The sequence below is a fragment of the Aquarana catesbeiana genome, linkage group LG09 (genome assembly GCF_042186555.1).
Source record: "Aquarana catesbeiana isolate 2022-GZ linkage group LG09, ASM4218655v1, whole genome shotgun sequence".
In the NCBI taxonomy this organism is placed as follows: domain Eukaryota; kingdom Metazoa; phylum Chordata; class Amphibia; order Anura; family Ranidae; genus Aquarana; species Aquarana catesbeiana.
This window is the reverse complement of record NC_133332.1, coordinates 202349353-202367882: the sequence shown is the minus strand read 5'-3', so window position 1 is coordinate 202367882 and position 18530 is coordinate 202349353. Positions and strand designations below refer to the sequence as shown.

Below are 18530 nucleotides of genomic sequence, written 5' to 3'. Positions count from 1 at the left end.
CTTTGGTATACACGTGTATTGCTTTGCTACAAAACTGAGATACTCCAGTAAGTGGGAGGGGTTATATAGGGAGTGCACTTTTTATCTTAGGGCATGCCATTGTCCATCACCTGAAGGTGGCCTATAACCCACATAGCTACTATGGCTCTGTGTCCCGTGATGTACTTCAAAGAAAAGTATTTTACAGGTAAGCTGTTTTAGAAATCCTATTTTTATTGATGTCTGGTTAGGGAGATTCACCCTATATTTGCTGTGCTTACCATTATCAATGAAAGTGAAAGTAAAAAAATCCCAAATTTGGGTTGTAAATAAAAGTAATAGAGGGGAAATCTCCCAGTGAGGGCATTAGTTCTGATGACCTCGGGGTCCCCAAGGGATTCCCTTAATTTGCAGGAATTCTCTCACTTCCTGTTTTGGCTATCAGAACAGAAGTAAAGGTAAAACTCCCCAATTGGATACAGAGGGCAATAAACTAAAACAGGGTTTATCACTCTTATCCCTTACTCTATCCAAAATGTAAAAAAAAAAAAAAAAGGTTTGCCTGTAGTCGACTTTAACCCTTTGAACCCTGCATTAGCACGCTGCAAACAGAGGCATAGCACAGTCACTGGTTGCACTCAGCAACAGGGAGTATCCTGTGTACACCTCCAGCCTCTGCCTCTGCAGCTACAGCAAAAGTGGTTGGGAGGGGGGGTGAAGTAAAAACTTTGCTCAACGGCAGTCTTTTACCGCCTCTTAACTGCTAGCGTGAGAGCCCTAAAATATAGCAATGCATAAACTGAGAGCCAGCATCCATGGAGGAAACCATATTCCACCTTAAAGTAGAACTATAGGCAAAACTTCTTCTTCCATTCTGAATAGCGTAAAGGAGGAGTTTGTCCTAGGACCCCATATAAATCATGCCTGTAACAAGTTGGATCAGCTCTGAAGAAGGGGACTTGTCTCCCGAAATGCATCAGTTTCCAACTACAGTGATCTGGTTTCCTTGTAGTCCCTTAGAGTAAGGGAGGGTTATAACCCTGGTAAGATTTATTTTTGCCCTCTTTGTCCCATTAGGGAGATTTACCGTTACTTCCTGTCCCATAGCCAAAACTAATAAGTGACAAATTATGGGACTCTGTTGGGGAACCCCAGGTCACCAGAACTAGTGTCCCTATTGGAAGGTTTCCCCTCTATTACTTTATTGGGGATAACCCAAAATTTGGGATTTTCTTTTGGTGAACGAGAAGGTTAATCCCCCTAATGGGGACATATACAGCAATAAAAACTGACAGGTGTTCTAATCCTTCTCCCCTCTAACCAAAACTTATAAAACAATTTTCCTTTAGTTATAGGTTCAGCAACACACCAGAAGCCCCAAACTTACTGTATCTCAAAAGCTGAATGCAGTTGAAAGCATGCAGAATTTAACCCATCTACACAAGCCCTTTCACAGACAATTTTTTTTCCACCTTTTTTTATCTTTTTTGTAGAAGGTAGCACTCCACTGCAAATGTGCCTTTCATATCACGTTATCATTCTGGGTCCTACATTTCTTCTATGGCAGCTGGAGAATGAACAAAAGCAATTTATGAAAATGATCATGTGATCTCTCATCTGCAACTTTGTGGTTTAATAACACAGCCAAATTCAGGGGTATACCCCAAGTGCTGACAGATTACTTAGTTGTTACCCACTTTGCTATGGCTGCTGTGTTTGGCTGCCACATGACAAAATCCACTAACTGAAACTCTGTTGTTTCTGGACACTGAGGAATGGTACTGCTGTACCGGATGCCCTCAAATCACACTTTTTCAACGGCTCCGGTGCTTCATGAAGTGTGCCCAATGTTTGCCCAATGTGTGCAGCCTGAAATCACATTGGTTTTTGCAAGTCACGTTCTCAGTATAGTCATACACAACTTTATGTCCCAAGTCCCGCAGTTATTGTTTTACTCCAACCTGCTCGCAAACCCAAATGGGGCATCTGCCCCATTTCGGATCTCAAAGTACTGGACGACTTAATTCAAGCTCAAAAATTCTGTACGGAATCCACAAGGACTGTTATTGCCTCTATTCACCAGGGAGACATTGAGGATAAGTACTTGCACATCCCTACCTTTCCAGAGCACCAGTGTTTGCTGTGGGTCCTCTGCACTTTCAGTTCATGACCCTATTTGGTCTTTCAGTTGCACCTCATGTGTTTACTAAGGCGCTGGCCCCAGTATTAATCCTGTTGCACTCTCCTGGCACCCCGTGCAATATTTAGACAACGTCTTTTGAGGGAACAGTTGTAAGTGGAAGGCAATGTCATCTTGACTTTCCAGAAATTACAATGGTTCGGATGATTCCTGAACCTTCAGAAATTGGTGCCTGAACTGATTCATTATTTGGAGTATCTGGTTCTGGTCCTCAACACCATTCAGAGTATCTTTTGCTATCCCAGGTTCATACTCCCGAATCCGGGAGTCATTTGATTCCCTGCTTTTTTATTTTTGCATGAGATTTGCATCCAGTTAACCTTCTTTGAGGCAGTCTTATTTGTCCAGTTTTAGTCCAGATGTCAACACTGCAAGATTCTGTCACCTGGCACAGAGAATCAGGCTGTCCCTGGCTTGGTGGCTCAGGAATCTAGCTCTGTGATCATGGAAGTCCTGCCTTCCCGTCTTCTGGACAGATGCCAGCCTGTTTTGGAGGAGTCCTTTACACACTGTTGGCGAAGGGAAATCACATCTTCAAATCACCATCCTGGGCAATTTGGCTGTCTTTGCAGAGTTGGACCATCCTGCTGGAGGTTCATCAATTCCGATTACGTTAGAGAATGCCATCAGGGACGCACATCAACTTCAAAGGCTACTGACAGGTGGTGAAGAAGCAATGCGATGCCTCCTCACAGCCAACTTTAGTCCCATTTTACTGACAAAGGCACAGCATGCATTGTACAAGGTTGCAGGGAGTTTGCGGCGCATCCCCTTGACATGAATGTTTAGTGTTCGATGGAAGACATCGCTACAAGTTGGGTCAAGTTTGCCACGGGCGCAAAGAAACGCGGCATCGGCACCCTGTCCACTGCCTATTACAGCTTAAAGCAGAGCTCTACCCAAAAGGGGAAGCTCGCTTGTTTGCACCCTCCCCCTACTCCACTGCCACATTTGGCACCTTTGGGGGGAAGGGGAGAGCAGGTACCTGGTTTTGACAGGTACCCACTCCCACTTCCAGGTAAGATCACAGCTGCAATTTACAAAGCTGTTTGGCCCTTCCTCCTTCCCCCTGTAGTCTTCTGAGACATACGCAGAAGAATGCGGGACCATTCACAAAGCGCAGCGCGACTCACTCGTGCGCTGAAGAAGACCAGCTGTGAAGCCAAAAGGCTTCACTGCCCAGTTTTCCTTAGTCAAGATGCTGACACCTGCACCCGAAGACGATTGAAGATTTAGCCCAGGGGTGTTGACATCACTGGATCCCTGGACAGGTAAGCGTCCTTAATTAAATGTCAGCAGCTACAGTATTTGTATAGCTGCTGACTTTAAATTTTTTTGGGGGGAGACTGGAGCTCCTCTTTAGGAGCATGGGGCATTTGGCAGGCAGCAAAAACGTAGCTTAACCGCGCATTTTGCCGGCCCCAACTGCAAGTCTAAACAAGACCAAAGGCCTTGTTCATGCGGGGTATACTACAGCAATGCCATGTTTAGCTGCACAGGGATGCAAGGGTGTTCCATGCATCCCATGCAGGCAATCCTATTGATGTCAATTGGGATACAGTAGCTGTCCAGGAATGCACAGGTGTTCCATGCGGGTAAACACAGCCCTCCATGGGCACTCGATGTAGCCCACCCCATTGAGAGAGGCAATTTAGCATATTTTTTGTAAGTTATGTTGTGGTTTTATGTGCAAATAAGGATTTTTTTTTTAGTGTTTCAGTGAAAATTGTGATCTGATAAACATTTGTGCAGTATTGTGGGGCTAAACAAAATCAGTAGCACCTTCTTTTTATTCTACAGGTCATGTGCTTTCAGAAAATGTATGGTTTTGAGGGGTGGGGGGTCTTTTTCAAAATCTGAAAGCTATAAGTGATAAATGAAAACATCCCAAATTTTTGAGACATTTTTTGTACGTTTGATTTTCGCCATTTCGCAAAAAGGTGCAATTTAAAATTTACAAATATTAGTTATTTATTAACTCAACACAGGATAAGCTTTCATGTTTAGCAGGAATTTAGCAGCAATTTTCTAAAACTGTGTGTTTTTATCTGCTATTAATGTTTATAGTGTATTTTTAGCCACAATATTGTTTTGATAAACGTAAATACCGTGGGGCCTTAGGCCCCTTTCACATGATCGGACCGTTCAGGTCCGCCTGTCAGTTTTGACGGCGGACCTGAACGGGCGCTCCATGTTACCCTATGGAGCGACTGATGTCAGCGGAGACATGTCCGACATCCGACCCGGTCCGATCCGCAAAAAGCAGACAGATGGCCCTACGTCCAGATCCATCGCTATCGGATCGGGTGAGATCTGATGAAAACGGACATGCTGTCCGTTTTCATCCGATCCCTCCATAGGCAGCAGCGATGCCTGACAAGCCCCTCCCCGCTCAGTGAGCAGAGAGGGACTTGTCATCCGCCGACTCAGCGGAGATCAATGGAGAGATCTCCCGCTGAGCTGGCGGACCGAGGCGTGCTCCGTGGAAACGGAGTCCACCTCGTGTGAATGAGGCCTTAAAAATCAGTAGCACCTTTTTTGTTATTCTAGAAGTCATATGCTTTCAGAAAATATATGGTTGTTCCCATTGAACGCTGCAAAGGGAAAAAAGAGAGCCTTCAGGAATTTGGATATTTAAATTTTTGCGTACGTTTGATTTTCACCATTTTGCAAAAATGTAAAATGTTCTATTTTTTGTTATTTATTAACTCCACGCAGGTTAATCTTTTATATTTAGTAGAGATTTAGCAGGAATTTTGTAAAATTAGCTGCATTTTTATCTGCTAATAATGGTTTTAGTGTATTTTTTGCGAATATATTGTTTGATAAACATTTGCGCAAATACTGCAGGGACTAAAAAATCTGTAGCACCTTCTTTTTATTCTACAGGTCATATGCTTTCAGAAAATATATGGTTTTGGGGGTCTTTCACAAGTTCTGAAGACTGTAAGGGAAAAACAAAAACCTCCAGATTTTTAGAAAAGTTTGGATATTTACACTTTTGTGTCTGTTAGATTTTCACCATTTCACAAAAAGGTGCCATTTAAAAGTTAAAAATATTTCTTATTTATTAACTCAATACAGGTTAAGCTTTTATATTTAGTAGCGAAAGGGTTAATCTCCTCTTCTCAAGAGGTAATGGATTCAGTTCCTCTAATCTATCCTCATAGCTGAGCTCCTCTGTGCTTCTTAATAGTTTAGTTGCCCTTCTCTGCACTCTCTTCAGTTTCCCTGATATCTAGAGAACTGGTGCCCAAAACTGAACTGCATATTCCAGATGAGGAAACCGCAGCTTGGCATTGAATGCTATTATTGAGCTTGTGATCTACCAAAATCCCCAGATCCTTCTCCACTATGGTTTCCCCCAGTTGTACTCCCCCTAGTATGTATGATGCATGTATATTCTTGGCCCCCAAGTGCATAACTTTACATTTATCAACATTAAACCTCATTTGCCATTTAGTAGTTGCCCAATTAGACGGTGCATTGAGGTTGGCTTGTAAATTGAAGACATCCTGTAAGAACGTTATTCCACTGCATAGCTTGGTGTCCTCTGCAAAGACAGAAATGTTAATTTTATTCTCAGACCCTATATAATTTATAGATATTAAAAAGTAAGGGTCCCAGCACTGAACCATGGTGTACACCATTGATAACCTTAGACCATTCAGAATAAGAATCATTAACCACTACTCTCTGAATTCTGTCTTTTAGCCAGTTTTCTATCCATTTACATATTGATCTTTCCAAGCCTATAGACTTTATCTTACACATGAGCCATGTGTGGGAAACTGTGTCAAATGCTTTTGCAAAATCCAGGTATACCATGTCCACAGCCACCCCTCTGTCCAAGGTTTTACTTACCTCTTCATAAAAAGAAATCAGATTTGTTTGACAACTTCTGTCTTTCATTAATCCATGCTGTCTGTTGCTTATAATATTTTTTTCCAGCAAAAACTCGTCTATGTGGTCTTTTGTTAAACTCTCCAGTATCTTCCCGACTATAGAAGTTAAACTAACAGGTCTATAGTTACTTGTTAAAGACTTTGATCCCTTTTTAAATATGGGCACCTCATTGGCCCTGCGCCAATCCAGTGTTACTATCCCAGTCATTACCGAGTCCCTAAATATTAGAAGCCATGGCGCTGAAATGACAGAGCTAAATTCTTTTAGGATCCGTGGGTGGATGCCATCTGGTCCAAGTGCCTTATCCACCTTTACTCTGTTTAAATAATTCTGGACCATATCACTTTTGAGCCATTGTGGATCATTTGGGGCTGTGTCACTACTACCCCAATTATGGTCATGAGCTCCCCAGTGCTCCTTTGTATACACAGAGCTGAAGAAAGTATTTAATACATTTACCTTCTCTCTGTCCCCAGTCACCCATTGTAGATTTATTTGTAAAGGGCCTACATGCTCAGACCTGACCTTTTTACTATTTGAATAATTTTTGGGGGTTTGTCCTATCTTTTGCAATCTGTCGTTCCTTTTGAATTTTTACATTCTTGATTTTCTTTTTACATATTCTGTTATATTCTTTGTAACATTTAAACGATGATAGCGTTCCTTCATTTTTATATTTTTTAAAAGCTCTTTTTTTATTATTTATACCCATTTTAACTTTGGCCGTGAGCCACATAGGTTTTATTTTTAGCCTTTTAAACTTATTGCCCATGCATATACTTTGCAATGAGTTTACATACAGTCAGAAAAATTCCCACTTCTGTTTTGTGTTCATTGATGCCAATATTCCCTCCCAGTCTAAGTCCTGGAGAGCAGCCCTCATTCTTGGAAAATTTGCTCTCTTAAAGTTAGGTGTTTTTATCTATGTTCTATCTACAGTGCCTTGCAAAAGTATTCACTCCCTTGGCTTTTTACCTATTTTGTTACATTACAGCCTTTAGTTCACTGTTTTTTAATCTGAATTATATGTGATGGATCAGAACACAATAGTCTAAGTTGCTGAAGTAAAATTAGAAAAATATATACATAAAACTATTTTTCAGAAATAAAAAAATGATAATTGGCATGTGCGTATGTATTCACCCCCTTTGTTATGAAGCTCATAAAAAGCTCTGGTGCTACCAATTACCTTCAGAAGTCACATAATTAGTGAAATGATGTCCACCTGTGTGCAATCTAAGTGTCACGTGATCTGTCATTACATATACACACCTTTTTGAAAGGCCCCAGAGGCTGCAACACCTAAGCAAGAGGCACCACTAACCAAACACTGTCGTGAAGTTCAAGGAACTCTCCAAACAAGTAAGGGACAATGTTGTTGAGAAGTAAAAGTCACGGTTAGGTTATAAAAAAAATATCCAAATCTTTGATGATCCCTAGGAGCACCATCAAATCTATCATAACTAAATGGAAAGAACATGGCACAACAGCAAACCTGCCAAGAGACGACCGCACACCAAAACTCATGGACCGGTCAAGGAGGGCATTAATCAGAGAGGCAGCGCAGAGACCTAAGGTAACCCTGGAAGAGCTGCAGAGTTCCACTGCAGAGACTGGAGTATCTGTAGGACGACAATACTGTACGCTTCAAAGAGTTGGGCTTTATGGCAGAGTGGCCAGAAGAAAGCCATTACTTTCAGCAAAAAACAAAATGGCATGTTTTGAGTTTGTGAAAAGGCATGTGGGAGACTCCCAAAATGTATGGAGGAAGGTGCTCTGGTCTGATGAGACTAAAATTGAACTTTTTGACCATCAAAGAAAACGCTATGTCTGGCGCAAACCCAACCCAACACATCACATCACCCAAAGAACACCATCCCCACAGTGAAACATGGTGGTTGCAGCATCATGCTGTCGGGACTGGGAAACTGGTCAGGGTTGAGGAAAAGATGGTGCTAAATACAGGGATATTCTTGGGCAAAACCTGTACCACTCTGTGTGTGATTTGAGACTAGGACGGAGGTTCACCTTCCAGCAGGACAATGACCCCAAACACACTGCTAAAGCAACACTTGAGTGGTTTAAGGGGAAACATGTAAATGTGTTGGAATGGCCTATTCAAAGCCCAGACCTCAATCCAATAGAAAATCTGTGGTCAGACTTAAAGTGGATGTAAACCCGAAATTATTATTTATTTATTTTTTTTTATCATACTGTAGAGTATAAGATTTCCTATCATTTGAGCCCAGTCTTGCCACACACAGTTAATCCATCTCTGAGCAATACCCTTTTATTGTTCAGTGAGAGAAATCTTGACAAACTGACAAAAACTTTGTCAAATACTCCCCCTTGCTGTGAGTGACAGCCTAAGACACAGGCATGATTTTTTAATTCCCTCCCCCACTCCTTTCTTCAGCAGCTCTGCAAGGATTGGCTGTTCCACACCTCAGCATGATTTGGCATGCTGAAGTCATGTGGTTACTTTCCTGTCTTTTCACTGGATGTTAGAGATCATAGCAGAAGTTCAGTTAGAAATACACAGGAGAAAATGTATATTGACAAGGGGAGTGTAGAGGTGGGCGGGGAGTCTACTGACATCACGACTCCACCCACCGAGCTCCAGACAACAGACCCACCCACAGAATCTGCAGTTTTTCAGCTCTCATAACAGACAGAGGGGATACCTTTGACAGGTAAAGATACATGCAGGAGGAATGTATATCCTTATAGATAACCCCTATGGCAGTAGTTTAGAAAGGATGACATTGGGTTTACATCCACTTTAAAGATTGTTGTTCACAAGCGCAAACCATCAAACTTGAAGGAGCTGATGCAGTTTTGCAAGGAGGAATGGGCAAAAATCCCAGTGGTAAAATGTGGCAAGCTCATACAGACTTCTCCAAATGACTTGAAGCTGTGATAGCCGCAAAAGGTGGCTCTACAAAGTATTGACTTTTGGGGGGTGAATAGTTATGCACATTGACTTTTTCTGTTATTTTGTCCGATTTGTTGTTTGCTTCACTATAAAAAAAATCTTCAAAGTTGTGGACATGTTCTGTAAATGAAATGATGCAAATCATCAAACAATCCATGTTAATTCCAGGTTGTGAGGCAACAAAACAAGAAAAATGCCAAGGGGGTGAATACTTTTGCAAGGCACTGTGTATGTGTTTGTTGCTTACAGCTAACATTAAATGAAATCATGTTATGGTTACTGCCCAGATGTTCTTTTATATGAATATTGGTAATAAGCTCTGCTTGGTTTGAGATTAACAGGTCCAGCAGAGCTCCATTTCTAGTCGGGCCCTCAGTAAACTAGACCATAAAATTGTCTTGTATGTAATGGGTTTATACATTTTTGCCCTTTAACTGTCCCAGCAGTGCCATTACTCCAGTCAATTTCCGGGTAGTTAAAATCCCCCAATTACTATCACTATCCCAGCCCTCGCAGCCCTTTCCATCCGTGCAAGGATCTGAGTCTCCACCTCCTCACTAACACTGGGTGGCCTATAACAAACTCCAATGACAACCTTTGTAGTATGCACATTCATGCACAGTTCCACCCATAATTCTTCAGACTCATCACACACACTATCAACTAGATCCTCTTTCAATTTCTCTTTGAGATCACTTCTCACATAGAGACAGACACCACCACCCCTCCGTTTTACCCTGTCTTTCCAAAAGAGAGCATAGCCAGGAATATTAATAGCCCAGTCATGAGAAGACTGAAGCCAAGGTTCAGCAATACCAATTAGATCATAGTTCTGCTCGTGCACCAGAGCTTCCAACTCGCCTATTTTGCTTGGAAGACTTCTGGCATTGTTGAACAAACACTTTAATTTATTGTCACATTTTGAAAACGTATGTTGCATTTTTTTTATTTCAGTACAAATAGTACCATTTCCATTGGTTGTTTGTAATATAGGAACCTTCATATCTGCCATAGCCCTCCCGCCATCTTTCCCCATTCCACCCACCAATAGGGGCTGACCCCTGTCTGACCTGTTTGCCCCATTATAATCTAATTCACCCTCCCCCCACAATCCTAGTTTAAATATTCCTCCAGTCTTCCCAAAAACCTCTCCCCCAGCACATTAGACCCCCTTTCATTTAAGTGCAAACCATCTTTAGCATATAGGTTGCACCCCAATGAAAAGTCAGCCCAGTGCTCTAAAAACCCATATCCCTCCTCCTTACACCAGGTCTTTAGCCTTGCATTCAGCTCTCTAATCGCCCCCTTCAGGCAGTTCTGGGTCGCAGACAGTTTCCAGTCTCTTTTTGGGCCTGTCGGTGGTTGTTGCTCACCACTCAGTTGGACTGCTTTTGGAGGCCCCAGCTGTTTCTCAATGGATGAGAAAGAAAATATGATTTTGTTACTTACCACAAAATGTTTGTTGGAGTCAATTGAGGAACATAAGTCCTACCTCTTTTGTGTATTTTTGCTTTGCTACAGTACATGCTGGGTAGAGAATAGCTTACCCAGGGGCTGGTTTACAGCTTTACAGTTTGTCAGTGGCAGTGTAAGCTGACTGTTTTTGAATAGCTGTCCCTCAATGGACTCCAAGAGAAAGATTTTACGGTAAATACAAAAGTATACATTTTTTTTTCTTCTAAGAGTTGTAGAGAAAGTCATTAAAACGTCTTTATTTCCTTTATGCAAAGTAAAACGAAGTGTATTATACAGAGCAGCCTTCGGAGAATCATGAATGAGCCAATATCGCTCTGCAGCTTTTTCAGAGTTGTTGGTAGAGCAGCATGTGATTGCTGAAATGAGAAGGAGATGGGGTGGGGCATACTGTATATCGGTGTATGACCTTGCTGTCTTGATACTCCTTTTTTTTTTTTTTTTTCCTTGTGAAATCCCTTACGGTTCCCTGGGTGATAACCACGGTTCCCTAGGTGATAACACCAACCCTTTTTTTTTTTTTTTTTTATATCTGGTCTCTGTACCAATTCGATGAACCCTTTGCATCAGGGTGGTGGCAGATCATCTCACACATACCAGCCTGCTGTGTAATGTTTCGCCATACACTCCTAGCGGCGATTAGGAGGTGCAAACACTCTTGTGAATTACAAAGGGGCCTTTTAAATGATGTATTGGATTATTAATGGATGTATTTGCCTTATTTGAGGTCTAAATCACAATTACTCCCATTTGCCTTTCTGCTGTCCTTTTAATTCTTATACCGATAATTGAAAATGTAGTAAATATTAGTATATAATATTGTTGTTGAACTGTAAGTTCTCTAATTTGAATCCTTTCAGCTTTTCTTTGCACATGGTCCAAGTCCTGTGCAATGTCGTGGCTGGTAATTTGTAATAAGGTAGGCTTTAAATTGCAGTGCTCGATTCGTCCCTGGGGGAGAAGGATGTATTGGTAAATCACTGTGCTGCCTCATCCTTCCTCTCCTGTCTTTTATGTATTCCACCTTTTTGTCTTATGCCAGCCCAGCCCACACTCCTGGCAGATGCCATATGAATGCAAACCATGTGCAGGGCACATGTGCACAAAGAAAAGGGGATGTCTCTTTGTGTAAGCTTTGTCTGTGGGCATCCTGGGAATCCTACATCCTGAGGGTACAACCTGTCATCTTCTTGGAGATATTTGCACCAACAAAAGCACTGACAGATCGCCAGGAGTGGCAATTCCAATGTTGCTGTTCTAGTGAAATAAAGGAAAACTCTGCTTGGCTCCATTTATATCTGAATTGATAATATCACACCAGTGCAATTTCAGAAACAGCCATTTCTGTTAGAGGAGGCCTATCCTTGTTCAATCCAACCTTTTTTTGTTGAATAACTACAGTATTCTGGAATATTAATGGGAAAAGCCATTCCTGGGGTTTGCAGTGTGATGCAAACCTGTTTAAATTATGAGTATTGGGTGGGTCCCCCTGTTGCTTCTTGCCCTCCTTGCAGGGTGGCAGTGCTGCCTGGGACACAATGCAACAGATGGGAATAACAGCTTACCTGGGTTAGAAATAACAGTTTCAGCCAGAGGAAAGGGTGCATGTCAACTATGCTTTATCGGTGCGATTCAAACCTAATCCAAAATGCCAGCACATCACCTGAATCTATAGAAGAATTGTATCTGTTACATAACAAAATAAAACCGTTCTTTATGCTCAAACGTATGTCTTTTGGTCAATCAAATACCTAGTAATAGCTCATAACTAATGCCTGGATTGGCCAAAATGCACAAATGTGAGCGTGGATTACAGTTTTACTATGTTATGTGACTTTTAAAAGGCTTTTATGAATTTGATTTGTGTGCTGGTATTTTCGTCAGGGACACGCTGTATTCCAGCAGCAGTTTTAAGATCTGTTATGAATTCATCTAATGGTTAGGCATATGTGTGAATTAAAAACAAATTTAAAAAACATGTATGACCACTCTTCCTTAATGCTCTATCTCAGAATCTGGAAAAAACAGAGCTCCAGTGATCCAACAGCAGTTTTCCATATTCTGATCTGTGAAAGCAATCAGTTTTATGCAATAAAGGAGGTGTGTGCGCGCACCTTTTTAGAGAGTGTTGGGTCCTGAGCTGTGTATTTTACAAGGAGAAGAGGCATTCACACTGATTGACAGCAGAGAATGCAATCAGTCAGTTTGCCTTTGCTTCCTGTTCCGTTGACATCTTGGATGGCTGGGTCTGATAGGTAGTCAGTGGGACTGGAAGTGGGAAGAAATCTCTCCAGTGGGTAGAAAGAAGCATTAAAATCTGATTGGATATTACCCTTCCCCACTCCATCGAAAATAAAAATGAGATTTATATACTCACCGTTAACCCTTTTCTTGTAAATTTATTGGTTGGGTCCATAAAGGCAGTCACCTTGGTATGGAGAGATACTGCCATATCCACAATTAGAACATACCACATATGTATTAAATCTTCACTAAAAGGATCCAAGGCCAGCAAGTACTCTGGGGGAGCAAAGAACTTATCAGGGTGCTTCCAATCTTGGTAGAGAAATTGCTAAAAAAGCAGGGGTAAAGGAATAGTCTTTGGGGTTTTTGGAGTATGTGACCCAAAGGTAAAAACGGCAGCACTTGCAGAAGAAATAGGCTGATCCTCCACAAGTAGCATATGAGCCAGGCAAAGTGAACTGGGGGAATCTGTGTACAGTGGGACTGCCTCGTGTCTAGAATCAGACAGGTTGCAGCCAGAGAGTAGATGAGCATCATACAAGCTGAAGGTAAGGTCAAGCAGGAACAGATCAAAGGTTGAAGTTCCAAGTGGCACTTTACAGCAAGAGCAGCAGCGGGGAGATGCTTCCTTGACACTGTGTGATGGGAAACTGCATCTAGAGCACAAGCAACGCTTTATCCAGCAGATGACATCAGTACTTTTTTTTTTTGTTTCAATCATTTTTATTGCAAATATGCCAGAAAAATTTGCAGTAATACAAAACAAGCGCCAAGTCAGCCCACGCAAGGGCTATGACTGGCGACATAAGAAAAGAAGATTCAATCATTCGTGTTATTTAATAATACAAAAACATAGAATAAAATGTGTGGTTTATACAAGCTCATTCTTGTGTTTCTACCCTCATTCCATACAAAATTGTATCTCTATTACTAATTCATTACTCCATTTTCTTTGTTTTATTCCACCCTTCCTCCCCTCCCCTCCCTGTACCTCCCCCCCCCCCCCCTCCATCACAACCAAACTTTCCTATTACCTTTAGTGTTCCATTCACCACATTCACAATAGCCACTAACTTCCCCCCTATCCAATGTTCTTGATTATCTAGTTGTATTATCCTTGATTTTACAGGCCATCTTTCTGTCTCTCCCTTCTCCCCTTCCCTGCACACTTCCTTCTCGTCTTCCTTTCCCTCGACTGTCTCTATCTCCCTCTTCCTCTCTACACTTCCCCCCCCTGTCTCTACATCTGAAGCCTTTCTACTATCAATTGGTGCGGGGCCAGGTCCACATCCCCCAACCATGACTGCCATATCTTATCGAATTTACCCCTATCACTTCTACAACTATAAGCCAGTCGTTCTCTAGGGAGAAGCGAATTGACGTAGGCAATCCATTGCTTCACTGTAGGCACCGTTGGGGCCGTCCAGTACTTTGCAATAAGTTTTCTGGCCAGATACATCAATCTAGTTAACATAAAGTACTTTCCTCCCGGGAACATTTTTGCATTTATGGCTCCAAGCAAGTATACAGTCGGGTTTAGGGGGATGGGAACCCGCGCCAACCTCGAAATATGCTGGGAGAACTCTTCCCAGTATCTATACAGCTTTGGACACCTCCAAATTAAATGGATGAAATCCCCTCTGTGTACTCTACACTTAGGGCACAGTGGGGAGTCTCCTCGTCCCCATTTATAAAGCTGTACTGATGCCCTATAAGCCCTATGGAGAATAAATAATTGTGACAGTCTTTGGGTTGCGGAAAGCGACACCACCGGAATAGCCTCAAGCGCCATTTCCCATTGTTTTTCTTCTATCTCTCCTATATCCTCTACCCATTTATTTCGGCACTTAAGCAGAGTATGATCCTGAACTGACCTCAGCAACTCCCTATATATTTTTGATATTAACCCTTTCCTTGTATCTGCCAAAAAAACCTCACTCAAGAGTGATACTGTTGGTACTGTTGATACTGTTATTTGTTGTGCCTGTAACGCATGGCGAAGTTGTAGGTATTGAAAGAAATCCCTCGGGTTCAAATGGAATTCCCTGCATAGTTGTTCATATGTCTTCAATACCTCTCCCTCATATAATTGTGGGAAGAACTGAATCCCCTTTTCTTTCCAGTGTGTAAACCCTTGTAGTTCCTGGATCTCGGGGTATCTTCTATTATGCCAAATCGGCGTGAATGGGAGCACGCCTGTTATTTTTAGCGCTTTCCGAACCTCTCCCCATACCTTTTTAAAAAGCGTATTTATAGGTTCTACCCCTTTCATACTTGGCAAGTCCATTTCCAAATGTGAGGCCGCTTCTAGCGTGGGTTCCAATATGGTCACCAGTTTATATGTAGGGTCCTCATTCCCCTTTCGACCCCACCCTGCCATTTGTTGTAGCTGTGATACCAAGAAATACAGCTTAGAGTTGGGTATTGCCAGCCCTCCTCTATCCTTTTCATATTGCAATGTTTCCAAGCTAATTCTGGGTGCCTTTTTTTTCCATATCAGTTCCCTCATTAGTGTATCAACTCGCTTAAACCACTTTTTTGGTATCCATACCGGTGAATTATGGAAGACGTATAATTGCTGTGGTGCCCACACCATTTTTATTAAGTTAGCTCGTCCTATAACTGATAGGGGGAGCCTGCACCAGCTGTTGCTTTTTTCTTTCTGTCTAGAGAGCAATGGCTCCAAATTCAACCGAAGATACTCGGCCGGATTCGGGGACACCATTACTCCCAGATACTTAAAGCTATTAACTATTGCTATTTGTTCCGCTCCCACAGGTAGTCGGTCCCTCGGCTGGTCTATGGGCATTAGAGTTGATTTTGACCAGTTAATATCAAAGCTATCTCCATTACTGCCCGCAGAGATGAAGTCATATCGCCCAGATATATAAGTGCATCATCTGCGTACAAAGATATTTTTTCTTCTCTCTGATGTCTACGGAACCCCACCACCTCCATTGAATTCTGGATCATTATGGCTAAAGGCTCTATTGCCAAGGCAAACCGCAATGGAGACAGTGGGCAACCTTGTCTAGTCCCCCTATGCAAGTCAAATGGAGGCGAAAGATTATTATTGATGCGTATTCTGGCTCTGGGTTTGAAATAAAGTATCTCTACCCAAGATACAAACTTACTTCCCAAACCAAATCTTTTAAGTGTTTCCATGAGGTAGGGCCACTCCACACTATCAAACACTTTTGAGGCGTCCAGTGGCAGAATGGCCCTACCCCCCGGGTTGTCCACTGGCATCTGCAGGTTCATGTAGAGTCTCCTTATGTTATCCGATGTAGATCGGGTAGGTATAAAACCAGACTGATCACAATGGACCAGCTTGCCAATCACTCGAGATAACCTTTTAGCCAAAACACTGGCAAACAATTTAACATCCGCATTTAATAGCGAAATTGGGCGGTATGAATCCAATAGGAGTTTATCTTTCCCAGGCTTTAAAATTACTGTTATTATTGCCTCCTGCATGCTATCTGGTAGGTAGCCCACTTCCTCAGCCTCCCTTATGGCCTGCAATAATGATGGTAGGAGGTCCTCCCTATAATGGGAATATACCTCTGCCGGAATCCCTTCTGGGCCTGGTGATTTGTGGTGTTTTGTCCCCTCCAGTGCTTCTCTCAATTCCACTAATGTGATTGGGCAGTTTAACAATTCCCCGTCTGCCTCCGATAACTGCGGGAGCGGACAGGTTTGTAAAAACCGCACCAAATCAGATGGAGTATAACTAGTTTTACTGGAGTACAGATCCCTATAGAACTGCTGAAAGCTGCTCAAAATATCTGAGCTAAGGGTCTGCCTCTCCCCAGATTTAGCCCTCACAGCCAGGATATTAGTAGAATCTCGTTGCTCTCTGGCTATAAGGGCTAAAAGACGACCAGTGTTTTCCCCTTCTTCAAAGTAACTTTGTTGCTGAAAGTATCTTCTCTTCTCTGCTGCTGATAACCAAACCGAGTTATATACCACTTGTGCCTCCTTCCAGGATTCTTGATTAAGTTTTGATGGATCTCTTATTAGGGCCTGTTCCCTTTCTTTCAGTTCTTCCTGTACCCTGTTCTCCCATTCCCTGGAACGTGTTTTAATTCCCGCAATTTCTTTAATGAGACATCCCCTCAAGAATGCCTTGAGTGTATCCCATACTACCACAGCACTGGCAGATCCCCTATTAAATTGCAGGAACTCCCGTAGTGCCTCTCTTGTTCTATCTGCCTGCGGAAACAAAGTTAACCAGTAGGGGTTCACCTTCCATAATGGTCGCCCCAGCGTTCCAGTGGTGTCTAACCGTACCCAAAATGGGGAATGGTCGGATAGTAGACGTGGCTCATACGCTGAGTCCTCTACTAGCTGCAAGAGTGCCTCATTCCCTAAACCCAGGTCGATACGGGAAAAACCATCGTGTGTTGCAGAGTAACATGAGTAACATCTGTCCTTTTCATGTCTCTCTCTCCATACATCCCGGAGTCCTATTTCCGTAAGCAGGGCAGCAAAAGCCGTCCTGCCAACTGTCTGTCTCGTAATTCTAGGTGTCACGGACATTCTATCTTGGGAGTTGTCTAAAATGTTATTATAGTCACCCAGTGCTAACACCGGGACATCCGGGTGCAAAGCTATAAATTGTGATAGACACCCAAGTGGAACTGGTGAGAATGGTGGGGGTATGTATATAGATGCAATTATGCACATTAGTCCGTTAATTTTACATAGCAAAAAAAACAAATTTTCCTTCCTTGTCCACCCTCTGTTCTATGCATTCAAAGGAGACATCCGAGGAGACCACAATACTAACTCCCCTTGAATATGAGGTGTGCATGGAATGAAACTGTGTCGGGTATCTCCTTGAACGCAATAGGTGAACAGAGTCTGGACACAAATGTGTTTCTTGTAAACAGATTATCTGAGGTTTCATTTTATCAAAATATCTAAACATTGCACTTCTCTTGTCTCTATCCCTCAACCCTCTCACATTCCATGTCATTAGAAGTAAACCCTTTTTTTCCCCTTTTCCTTACTCATATAGGGAGTCATACCAGTTCAAATAATTATAAGGCCAAAGACAACAACATAAGCAAAAAGTGAAAATACAATTATCCTTCCGAGTTTTTCCTACCCCTTGGGTCCCCTCAGTGTGTAATACGTATCTATCAGCCTTCCTCCTAATCCCCCCGCCATCAGTGGTGAAACGTAAGAGGTATTTGTGAATAAACTTATGTTTGTGGTGTTTTTCACTATTTGTTTGAGTTGTACCTTTCCCACCCACCCCTCCCCTACCTCCCTTGCCACCCTCCCCTCTCCTCCCCCTTTCCCCCCCATGCCCTCCTGCCTCCCCCACCCTGCCCAACTGGGCCTACCCTAGGGGCTATGTTCCTGACCTCCCACTTGCTCTCATTCCCCAAACTGCACTGGCGTAGCTTACCCGTGCCATACATTTCAATACCCCCTTACCCCAGGGGTCCCTATCTCGCCCCCTCCCCCCCTCTCTGACCATAATTAGTGCTATTCATGTGTTCAAATTTTTTGTGCTTATAAACAAAACAATTTATCGTGTCAGCTCAATGTGTTCTAAAGAGTGTATATCAAACCTTTACTAATTTATAATCCTATTCCTTCGACCTTATTAGTGCTATTCATATGTTTTAATTTTTTATATTCATAAGCAAAATAGTTTATCGTGTCGACTCGATGTGTTTTAATAAGTGTACTCTAACCTCTACTATTTTATAACCTGTCCCTACATCACTCCCTGATTCTTACTTTTACTTGTGGTTTGTTATTTACTTATTTCTTAAT

At 42.3% G+C, this 18530-nt stretch overlaps 1 protein-coding gene across 8 annotated transcripts in view; it reads left to right on the top strand.

Annotated features, from left to right (window-relative positions):
- Positions 1 to 18530, top strand: part of VAV2 (vav guanine nucleotide exchange factor 2) — a 375354-nt gene that overhangs the window by 243415 nt on the left and 113409 nt on the right. The gene's annotated exons all lie outside the window — the stretch shown is intronic.